The sequence below is a fragment of the Helianthus annuus genome, chromosome 1 (assembly GCF_002127325.2).
Source record: "Helianthus annuus cultivar XRQ/B chromosome 1, HanXRQr2.0-SUNRISE, whole genome shotgun sequence".
Classification (NCBI taxonomy): Eukaryota; Viridiplantae; Streptophyta; class Magnoliopsida; order Asterales; family Asteraceae; genus Helianthus; species Helianthus annuus.
In genome coordinates this window covers 48510485-48522175 of record NC_035433.2, presented here as the reverse complement: position 1 = coordinate 48522175, position 11691 = coordinate 48510485, and positions in this window count along the sequence as shown.

Here is an 11691-nt window from a genome sequence, read left to right as displayed (position 1 = left end):
ATAAAACACCATGACTTGAATCATAGTCAATTTATCCAGTTGTTTTAAAACACCATGGCATGAATCTGATTACAGTTCTCGTTATGATAATGTATGACGAATATGCAACCAAAGACCTCCTACAATTAAGGTGAATCATTAATTCCGATATTTAAGGAAAAATGAGTAAATGTAGGAGTTTTTTGGTCGTTTATGATATGGTTACCATATTTCAAACATTGAAAAAATACTATTGCCCTTCAATTTTACATAAGGTCCCTCTAATTAAAACACAATTTACATTTTTATACCCTATTGATCTCAACCATTAGATCAAATATCCAATGGTTTAAAACACTTCTTACCCTTCTTACATTTTAGACACTTTTTACCATATCCCTACCCTATATATATATATACACGGTAAGGATAGTGTAAAAAGGGCCTAAAGTGTGAGAAATGTATTATAACACTATACATCTATCATAGACATGCTATCAGACAAACTATAGTGTTATATTTGTTATATAGTGTTACATAGTGTTATATGGTATTATATGGTGTTACATATTGTTATACGGTGTTTATATGGTGTTATATAGTATTATATATAGTGTTATAATACACTTCTCACACTTTGGGCACTTTTTACAGGATCCTCTACCTATATATATGAGTGAATTACAAGTTTTGTCCTTTATCTATATATCAAGTTTTAAACAGTGTCCTTGTCTTTAATATTGACAAGTTTCTTACTTAATGTTTCCAAATGCTACACGTTATGTCCTTTAGCCTTAACCCAGTTACTTTTTTCTGTTAAATCTGATCATGTGCCTTACACATGAGAGTAATTTTATCATTTCACTCTTTAGGCAGTAATTGTTTAAATAACTAAATACCTAACCATTTATTAAAATTAAAAAAAACATTTAAAAAAAGATTAATCCACTCTATCTCTTTGTCTCTCTCTCTCTCTATCGAACTCATCTTCTTCCTACAACTTCTCAACAAACATCTTGTCCAGGAACATAAAGCTTTCCCTCAAACTTCCTCAAAGTATCATTCAAATGTACATAACCAATCCCATCTCCACTCATATTCTTATCTAAAACCCCATTACCATCATAACCCTTCTTCAATCCACATTTCAATCGTTTTTTTAACCTAATTTCAGCCCTTTTCATCAGCTAGAACAAACAACTTCAATATCTGTTATAGATCACTACTCCAGCAACCGCCGCAGCACCACAACCCGCCACTCCTGCACCACCGTAGCGCTACCACCATCATTCCTCCTCTTCTCTTTATCCTTGTTGGGATTGAACCCTACCAGAGGAACAGATAATGAAAGCCAAAACTGGTTCACAACAGTGGATTCATCATAATCAGCTGTTTGCATTAAGCTTTCCCCTTGACAGTGGTTATCTAGCATCTGATAGATTTCAAAGCACTGCTCAATAGAACAACTGCTACTAAAGTACTGATAAAGATCAAAGACTGAAGCACTATCTACTGTTGGTTCCTAAGTACTGCTGAAGATTAATGCACTGCCCATTCAAGGTCTGATCACCCTTTGAAGAAAGCACTGATGCTCAACATCAGTGCTTAGCATACAACAGTTGAAAGTGAGTCAGTAGTTAGTTATAGCAGTGTCCATGTAATCAGTAGTTATACATCAGTTGTTATAGATCAGTGGATAGAGTTTGTTAGTTTATTAGATGTCGCTTTCATGGTGACGTCAGCTGAGATGCTTCAGTGGTTTGGTTTGCCTATAAATGTAACAGTACCCTGTACTGTTACATTTGATTGACTGAGTGGATTCTTCTCCTCTAGTCCAATCCTTTCATCTTGTGCAATTAACCTTGGAGCATCAGGCTGAGGGGGAGTTTAGTTTGTAAGCATGCTCTGTAAATCTTTTGCTTTGTATTGTAATCATTTGACTCTATGAAAAGCATGTGTTTATCAAAACTATCTTCTTCCTGAATTGTGCTTAAAAAGTGTGTGTTTATTTCCGCTGCACTTAATGTTTAAATTATGCAAACAAGCACAATTATGAGAGCCTCAGATCCTAACAATCCTAACCACCACACACACATCTCCACTCCTGCACCCACCACCACCCCACCTCCTGTCGCCACCGCCATTGCAACCCCACCATCATCACCCACAACCGCTACAACCCCACCTTAACCACCCACTCACCACCGATGTGTAACACCTCGTAAAATCATATCCAATGATGTGTTGACACGTGTACTAAACCCTAATAAAGTCAAACGTTGACTATTAGGGACTAATTTTGCGAAAAATCAAAAACTTTGAATGTGAAAGGACTGAAAGTGTCAACATGCTTAAACTAAGCCTCTGAATAACCTTACACGGTATTCGTATTCGCAAATGAGCCATTTGTTGGTCGAGAGGAGCCGTTTGCGTAATTATTTGAAAGTTTGTGCATCGAAGGGTTAAAAGCGTCAACATGTTAATTCTTACCTCCGAGTGACCTTTTTAACAAACCGAGAGCTTCATGATGTTTGATCATACTCTCGGGAATGCCTAATATTGGCCATATAAGGCTTTTATGCCAATAAGTGATGTTACGCACAAGTTTGAAAGTTAAAGGGGTTAAAAGTGTCAACATGTTTAATTATACCTCTGAATGACCTTTTAACAAACCTGAAGCATCATGACGTGCAATCATACTCTCGACAATGCCTAATATGGGCTACATAGGGCTTTGATGCTATTAAACGATAATACGCGCAAGTTTGCATGTTAAAGGGACCAAAAGCGTCAACGTCTAAAACTGCACCTTTTAGCGACCATTTAAGCGAACTGGAAACTCCTCGATGTTCGGTTATACCCTCGGGAGTGTCTAATACTGGCCATGTAAGACTTTTATGCCGTTTCACGATAATGCGCGCGAGTTCGCAAATTAAGGGGTTAAAAGCGTAAACGCATGAAACTACACTTTCGGGTGATCTTTTAAATGAACCGAGAACTCCGTAATGCTCGGTCGTACTTCTGATGTTCCTAGAATGGGCCACTAAAGGCTTTCATGCATAATATTGATTTTATAAAAAGGGATTAGAAACTTTCGTGCCAAAAGTGCCTAGTATGAAAGTTTAAAAGATATTAAAATATGAAGGGGCTGTTCTTGACAAACCTTCAAAAGTTGTTGCTGAACTTGGATGTACCTGATATAAAATTTGAGGGGACCAGATATGTCATTTATGACAGTTTAATAACACTTAAATGACAGGGACCAAAACTATCAAAATACTAAAAGCTGAGATAGGGACCATTTCTATCAGTTTGCTAAATTTGTTGACTGGGCTGACCCTTGTCACGGGCCATGGCCCAGGTCTGGGCCTGCTCTCGCGGGCTGCCAGGCTGCAAACAACAAAAACATGAGTATTGTAGTTGTTAGATCATGTATTCCTTATTTACAAACATAATCAAAACAACAAAAAGAAGACAGGGACCAAAATTGCAAAACTGCCAAACTTTTGTTTCTGGGCCGGACATCCTCGCGGGCCGCGAAGCCCACTGGGCTCTTCCTTCGCGGGCCGCCAGCAAGAACATAGCAGCATCCAGTTTTTATTTTGATGGTTTTTAAGTCATTTCTTGATCACCACTCCTAATTAAAACCATTTTTAGCAAACTATGGACTTGTATACTGTTTGCAAAAGTTGGTATACACTTGTAATCATCTCATTATTCCTCTAAACACTTATCAAGATCCTAGCATTTCTCAAAAACAATATAAGGGCCTTGAATTCTCACTTGAACACTTGCACCTTTCATCTCTATCTTCCTATTCTCTCAACTTGGAAGTTCCTGAATTTTTGGGAGCATCCTCTGAGTTCTTTTTAGTCCCGAGGACCACTTGTAAGTGTTCCTTTCACAACTAGTTCTTTTATTTGGCTTGAAAAGCCGAAAAGTCAAGCGTTTACGATAAACGCTTTGACTTTTAGTTAGACCGTAAACGGTCAAGCCATTGTTCGCTATGAATATGGCTACATGATCGTAATTAGGTAGGTGTTAAACCCTCAAAAGGGCACCTCCTAAGAATCACGTTTGCTTGGTCAATTGACGAGTCAACGTAATATTGTTTTAAAAAGTCAACGGGGCAGTTTTTGAAATAATTGTGATATGCGTTTAGAAGTATTCTAAAATACGTTTTATCATTTAGACAACTTGGTAATAATTATTAGAACATGTGTAAACATGTTCGGCTCGTCAATTCCAGTTTAAGTGTCGGTTCGCAACCGAAAGTCGCGAAGTTTGACTTCTGCGTTGTCTTTCGATTATGAACCGAATTAGATTAGTTTGCTACTGATTTTAGGTTTCGTTATGATCGTATTATAATGTAACATAACCCCATAAGGTTATATTACCCGATCATACTAGAAATCTGAGGTTTTGCGCATGTTCCGTTAATATGCCGTACTTTGACTATTATGCCCTTTTTAGCAAAAATAAGGTTTTAGACACCAATAAGCTTTCAAACAACTTAGTTACTGATATGTTTACATGTTTAACATACTTCGATGTTACGAACCTGATCATAAACCGAGTTTGCGTGAAATATCGTAATTTATGCTTTAAATTGACCAAAATGCCCTTTAGGCGCATAGATCGGTTTTAAGCATAATTTTTCATAACAAAATCATTGGCTACTGATGTAATATCATAATTAGGATAATTTGGGATGTCCATTCAGTTTACAAATCGAGTTTTCGCATATGTTCTTGAATTATGTCCTTAAATGACGATAATGCCCTTTTTGCACCTAAAATGATCTAAAAGCATAATTTTCATACAAAACCATTTGACCACTGATATGCTATATTAATTAACATATTTAGATCATATAAACCTGGTCATAGCATCAGTTGTCCTTAAACATCGCGCATATCGTCATTTAACGACTTTAACGCCGTTTTGGCGCGTAGTATGGTTTTAAACCATAACTACCAACCAAGACTTGTTACCTACTGATTTTATAAATCATTTTAAATATTTTTACAGTAGGTATATGTTATAAACTCAGATTCCCAAATTAGCCTTCAAAACTATGTGTGAAATTACCAAAATGCCCCTACGGAGCATAGTTTGATTTCAAACTATAAAACACACATATGTTTGATATCATACTGATATTATGTCATAAATAAAGTATTTTCAAAGAATGTTTATGGTCGTAACATCAGATTGTACTCAAATTCCTTTTATACGTCGTAAAATGACCAAAACGCCCTTACGAGGCATAGTTTGATTTTAAATCCTAAACGGGCATACAAGTTGATATCCTATTGATATTATAACTTATTTAAAGTATGTTGGCATATGGAACTTGTTCATGACTCGTCTGGTTAATCGTTATCGCTTATACACATACGGTTAGACTTACGTAACTAGTTCACGTAAGTTTATCGAAACGGGTTAAACCTTATCATTTTTACTTCAAAATCCAGAATGTATTTAGTTTACCCATATTTTAAAATTCCTCATACTTTTTGGGGTCTAAATTACATTCTATTTCCGGTCATCGCTATTTCCGGTCATCGCTTAATCTAGCGTATCATACCGTTTCTAATACTTTAAGTTAGCTGGTCTAGGTCTATGACCTAAATAAGACCCGTTAGCATTCTAAATTGGTTATATATTACCATCATTCCAGACTAGAGCCTCCCGGTAAAAGCTATCCGCATTTAGCTCAGGTAAATACTTTAACTTATTTTCCTTTATACGGGCTTGGGAAACGGTAAAATATTACCGCTTGGTCGGGTATGTAATCATTTATTCGGATTGTGATTAATAAATTACATAACCCGTTTTAGTCCGTTTTGTTTGATAACATAAACATTGGGGGTTAATGCGACCGTGTCCTGGATATCCTTGGCTCATTTAATTGCAAATGGCCACGACCTAAGCACGGGGTGTAGGCATACACCTTTCAGATGCGATATGGTTTCTATTCCCCAAAAAGGGAACAAGATATAAATAAACTCCTCTGTGGGTTTCCCGAGAAGGGATAAGTGGTGTGTCGGTTAATCATGTATCGGCTTCTATACCGGGCCCTAAATGTATGATAAACATGTAAATCTGTATAAAAAATTATAAATGTAATTGTCCTAAGTTATAAAAGATTTTTGTGCCTCGTGCATCTGAACCAATTTTCATAAATGTTTTCAAATGAGTCAGTTAATTCTATTTACCAGTGTAAACCAACGAATTTTCAAAAGACTAAGTGACAGGTACTATACGCAAATAGGCTGGGAGCTGCTTGGTGTCAATAAAGGATCTTGCAAATCCTTAGGATGCCCTAAAGTCTGCTAATGTAACACTCATCTTATTTATTTAATATTTTAATATAAAATACGCACTATTCAAAAATGAAATGCGTAATTAACAAAAGCTTGAAAACTTAGTTAATGACTAAGTGGTACATTGTCATAGAGTATTAACATAATCCAACTAATAGGTTTAAAAACATTGCACATTAGTAGTGTTTACAAAACATCATCATCTAAACATGTTAGATAGTGCGGAAGCTACAAAATTTGGTGTTTGGTTCTTGCGTCCTTGCTTGATCGGCATCCAGGATGAAATGAGCATTACCTAAGGTCAAAACCACATCAGTTATTAGTTTTGACAATGATAAACTAAGCATATACAAGTCTTCACATCATACGCATAGCAGAAAAACAAAAATCTAAATTTTTGGTATGTCGCGCCACACGACAGACTCAGGCTAATCCTTCGCATGCCGCGAGCGCCCTCGCGTGTCGCGCCCAGATCTTGGCTCCCTGGCGCGTGTCGCGGGAAGCAGGTTTTCCAGCAGGTCCAGTTTCTGGACCTGCATATTTGCCCAGCTCCGAAAATCTTAAAAATCTACATTTAAACTAGCATAACTTTTTACTCGTTTGTCCGTTTTAGCCGATTCTTTTTCCTATGTGTCCGTAATTTAAATACGGACCCGTTTATCATCATTATTTGTATAGAAATCCTATTTATAGGCTGATCGCCTATAATTCCCCTTTTTCATTTATTCGACCCGTTTGATTATATGCCAAACTTTACTTTGGTTATTCTTGCTGATTGCTAAACATAATTACCCATTTCCCGGGATTGTCAACATCGGCGTTTCATTACCATCCCAAGGTTTACACGCGTAATATTTCTCGATTGTTAATAATGTTTTCAATCATAAACATTTATGCAATTCTCAACACATCATGATTTTAAATCCTTTGACCCAATATCATGGGTTCCTTTAAGAAAAGCTGATCTTTTGGGTGTGTCCGCTCAACGGCCTACGCTTCTTAATTCATATACAACAAGTGACCTTCAAGTCACTTCAAAAACTACTAATGTATCCATTGTTTGACCCGTTTGGTTGTTTAGTGAAGACCTTCACCTCATTGGCAAACCAAGCTTATTCCAACCACACTTTAATCATTTATTTTGACCCGTTTGGCTTGTCGAGTGAACTCCGTCACTTCTATGATTTACCAAACATACACCAACTATTCATTCTGACCCGTTTGGCTTGTCGAGTGAACTTCGTCACTCCTATGATTTACCAGACATACACCAATTATTCATTTTGACCCGTTTGTTTATCTAGTGAACATCGTCACTTCAACTAGACATCCAAATTTATACACTATGCTAAATTCAAGTCTATTAACAAAATATATAACAAACATAACGTAACGAAACCGTGGTTACGTACCTTTAGAGCAATCCTTTCAAACGTGTATCGCCACTAGCTTGTCCACTTGGCGTCCCGGTTTCCTTGCCTATAGAGTTCAATCATAGATGTTTAGAACTCTCTTATAGCTTATAACGCATAATTTTCCACACTAATCAAAAATGCATTTTTAGTCCGGTTTTCAACATTTATCTTCTCTTAGGCATTATAACAAACACCTAATGGGCATGATTTCTTTCAATTCCCAATCAAGTCCTTGACTAACTATTTATCCAAGATTTAATCATAATTTCACATGTTCATGTCAAATATTCTTATCAACAAATCTGGATTTACCTCTTAGAGCTCAAATACACTGAGTTAACAAAGACAATTCTAGTGTATTAGCATAACTCTACAAAACCCAGTTAACACATGAGTGTATGGTCATGACTTCTCAATTATGATCATCAATTCAACAAGTTAATGACTAGGGTTTACTCCTAGACATCATTTCATTCCTAATTTTATCCAAACAACGATCATGCAAGCTCAGATTCGAATCTCATGAATTCATCTAAAATTTAAGATGGAACCAAATAGCAAAATTTTGCATACCTTATGATCCCTTCGCTGAGGTGATCACTAATCTATGCTTGGATTTCGATTTGAGCTTGATTTGCCTTTTCAATTTCGTGAATTCTTGTGTTTTAGGGTTTAAGCTTGAGAGCTCCCTTTTGATCAGGTTGAAATCGCATGACCAAACACACGTATGTGTGTGTTTGGTGTCCATTATTTGATAAAATTAAAACTTTAATTCTTTTGCCCAAGTTTAGTCCCTCCACTTTACACAAATTATTTAAAGGGTATTTTAACCATATTTGTTCTATTATGTCAAGACACTAACTAACTAGGTTATTCATTCCTAGTTAGTTTATTCTCGTTTATTTTATACTTTATATTTCTGATATAAAGTTTTATATTTTCGGGGTGTTACAAGTCTACTCCCCTTAAAGAGGTTTCGTCCCCGAAACCTTTGTTAAGTAGTTCTTTGGTTTGGACCAAACTAACTTAGCTTTGTTTTTCAGACCTTATTTCTTTTAGTCAAAAGTTATCGTTTGCCTTAATGCATGCATTTTCCACATGTAAGTCCTCATGGACTTTAACTTGTGTCTTGTGTTTCTTATCTTATCGCCTATTTATCCCAAATGTCATTTGACCACTCAATAGTATGAGTTTGCCCACACGTTTACTTTATACTAACTCTATATTGACAAGGGTTTTGCATAATTCCCAACACTAATTTGACTTCGAATGGACCCATCGGCTAGACTGATTAGTCACCGTCACTTAATGCCCCGTTAATTTCGGGTTTACCCCTCTTTGCCGTAATCGAACTTAGGTAAGTTCATGATCTTTCAATCCCATAACTCATGCTACAACATGACTATATTCTATATCACTTTTCCTAACCGTGATCGTATCACGTCGTGTTTAAGTTTAGATAATCTTTTCGTTATCAATATCTTCTTTCTAATGTATCGTCTTACACCCATCAGTGTTAAGATCTATGTCCTTTATTATTAACTGTTTTCTAAATTGTCTCATAACATTCATTTTTGTTAAACGTTGTTCCTCACTAAAACTGAATTTCTGTTTAACGTTTATCTCTTTTAACTTATGTCAATTATCCATATCCGGGAATTGACGACAAGAATTTATTCTTATCCACTATTATATTACGCGGGAGTCGTATCCAGTCCTCTTACTGTACCCCGAGTGACCCAAAGGTTCTTTTGCTTAGCTTCGTAGGTTATTTCTTTAGGCTTTCATCCCTTTTGGTTCATTTCTTTCTATTGCTGACGCTAGATTTATTTAGTCCTTTAAACCCTACTTTGTTTATAATTCCAAAGGTTATGACGATCCCGCAGATCATCTTTTCTTGTGTAATTTTCGTATACTTAGAAATACATTCTTGGTGTCATGGCACCCCTTTCAAGCCTAAAATTCATTTATTTTTGAATTTTATTGATTGGACCGTAGTCCACGGCTACACCCGCTTTCTTTCGGATTATCTTTCCAACTCTATGACTTCTTATGTCACTTTCGCGTCGGTTTATTTCACTCATACTGTTATTTGATTTACGCCCCTATTCCTTTCAACCCGTTACTCGGGTTCTTTATCTTAATGTTTTTAACACTCCGGTTTTATTGGTTTGCGTTTTCCTTTCCATACTCTTTTATGACCTATCACATAGATTCAGTAATATTTCGCACTTCCATTATTCGTTTTGCGCTTACTTAGAATATCAGGTATTATACTTTATTCAGCCCGTCCAGCATTGCAATAGTTGAACATAACTATCGAAATTTCTGTTTTGCGAAATTTTATCGTCTTTTAGTCATAATTCGTAATCCGAGTCTTTTGACTTTTAATCTGCGTCACCGTCTCTTGGTTTACGCATATATCCGTAATCCTACCCATCTATCGGGTAATTTACCGAAGTCATTATCAAAGCCACCATTCCGACATGCATTAAGACTTCGTTTTGATTTATTCGGTAGTATTAGCGTAACCCGTCGTCTTTATTCCACCAAGTCCTTAATTCTTTCATTCATTTTGTTTCACTTGTTCTGGTGAACTTCATTACTTATGATAGTCAAACTTTACCCTTATGCCTTAAAATTCTTGTTTGTTGGTTTATGATTTTAATTACCTTGATTCTTATCCCTTCCCTTGGGCTCATTACCTTAATGTAATGCGCTCCCATTATCCGGCTTCCGTTTACCTTTATTATCAAGCATTTTACTTATTTGATCCGAACACCACTTTTCTTTTGTTAGCGACCCTTAGGTCTGTTTCTTTTACTAATGTCTCGAAGGCCCATTTCTTAAGTCTTATTTGGTAAAACCACTGCTATTGTTATACGACTTTTGGGGTTTACCCGTTCTTATTCTAACACTTTCATAATGTTTATTTTACTAATCTCTTATATAATCACATCCATCACTGTGATCATCATCCTTCCTCATAAGGATTTGATTAACAATGTGTTACTTGGATGGTTACCCATACCCAAGTTTCTAAATTTCCATTTATTGATACTTTATTATTCATAGTAGCGAATAATACGTATCATCCATTTAGCTTCTTTCTCGAGGATATTTTCGGTCCGAGTCTTAATTTCTCATCTTTAACCTTAATCCTATTGTAACAATAACAAAATTAATTCATTTAATTTTATTATTCCTTATTGTTGCATGAAATTTACCTACATCGTTTATTGATATAAACGATGCTTCTAGATGTTTTATTTAGTTTAGCCAAGTCCATAACCTTGTCTTTGCCATTTATTACTATTGCAAATTCCGGGTTCGGGTGTAATTACACTCCTTCCCAATACAACGTTTATTCACTTCATTAAACTCCCGGGTTCGAGTGTACGCACACTTCTTCCCTTTACAATATTTATCGAGATTACTTTTACCTCGGTTTCACATCCTTGTCATTGTTTATTTTCTTATACATACTTATATATATATATTTTTATATAATTCACTCATTTCACTACTCATATATGTTCATATGCAACTATTATTCGTACTTGTATCGAATACAATTTGTGCTAAAATTGAATTTACAAGAAACGTACCTGAAACAACATCAGGTTCAGCTTTAGCCTCTGCGGCTGTCATGTGGGAAGACCATGCCTTCTCATTCGGGGTATCAGACTTTGCACCAACTATGTCCTTGGTTCTAACCAATTCCGGGCATTCAGACCTTTTGTGTCCCGGGTTATAACATTTATAACATACTGACACCTTTTATGGGCAATTTGCAACCACATGTCCGGCTTTTCCACAAATAGGACATGGTTTGTTTCTAAAGTAGCATTTGCCCTGGTGAGTTTTTCCACATAATTTACACTGAGGTGGCCCCCTTCTTATAACCCCTTTCTTAGAAGCTTTATTAGGCTTTGGCTTCTTTACGGGTCTTGGGTTCACATCCCACT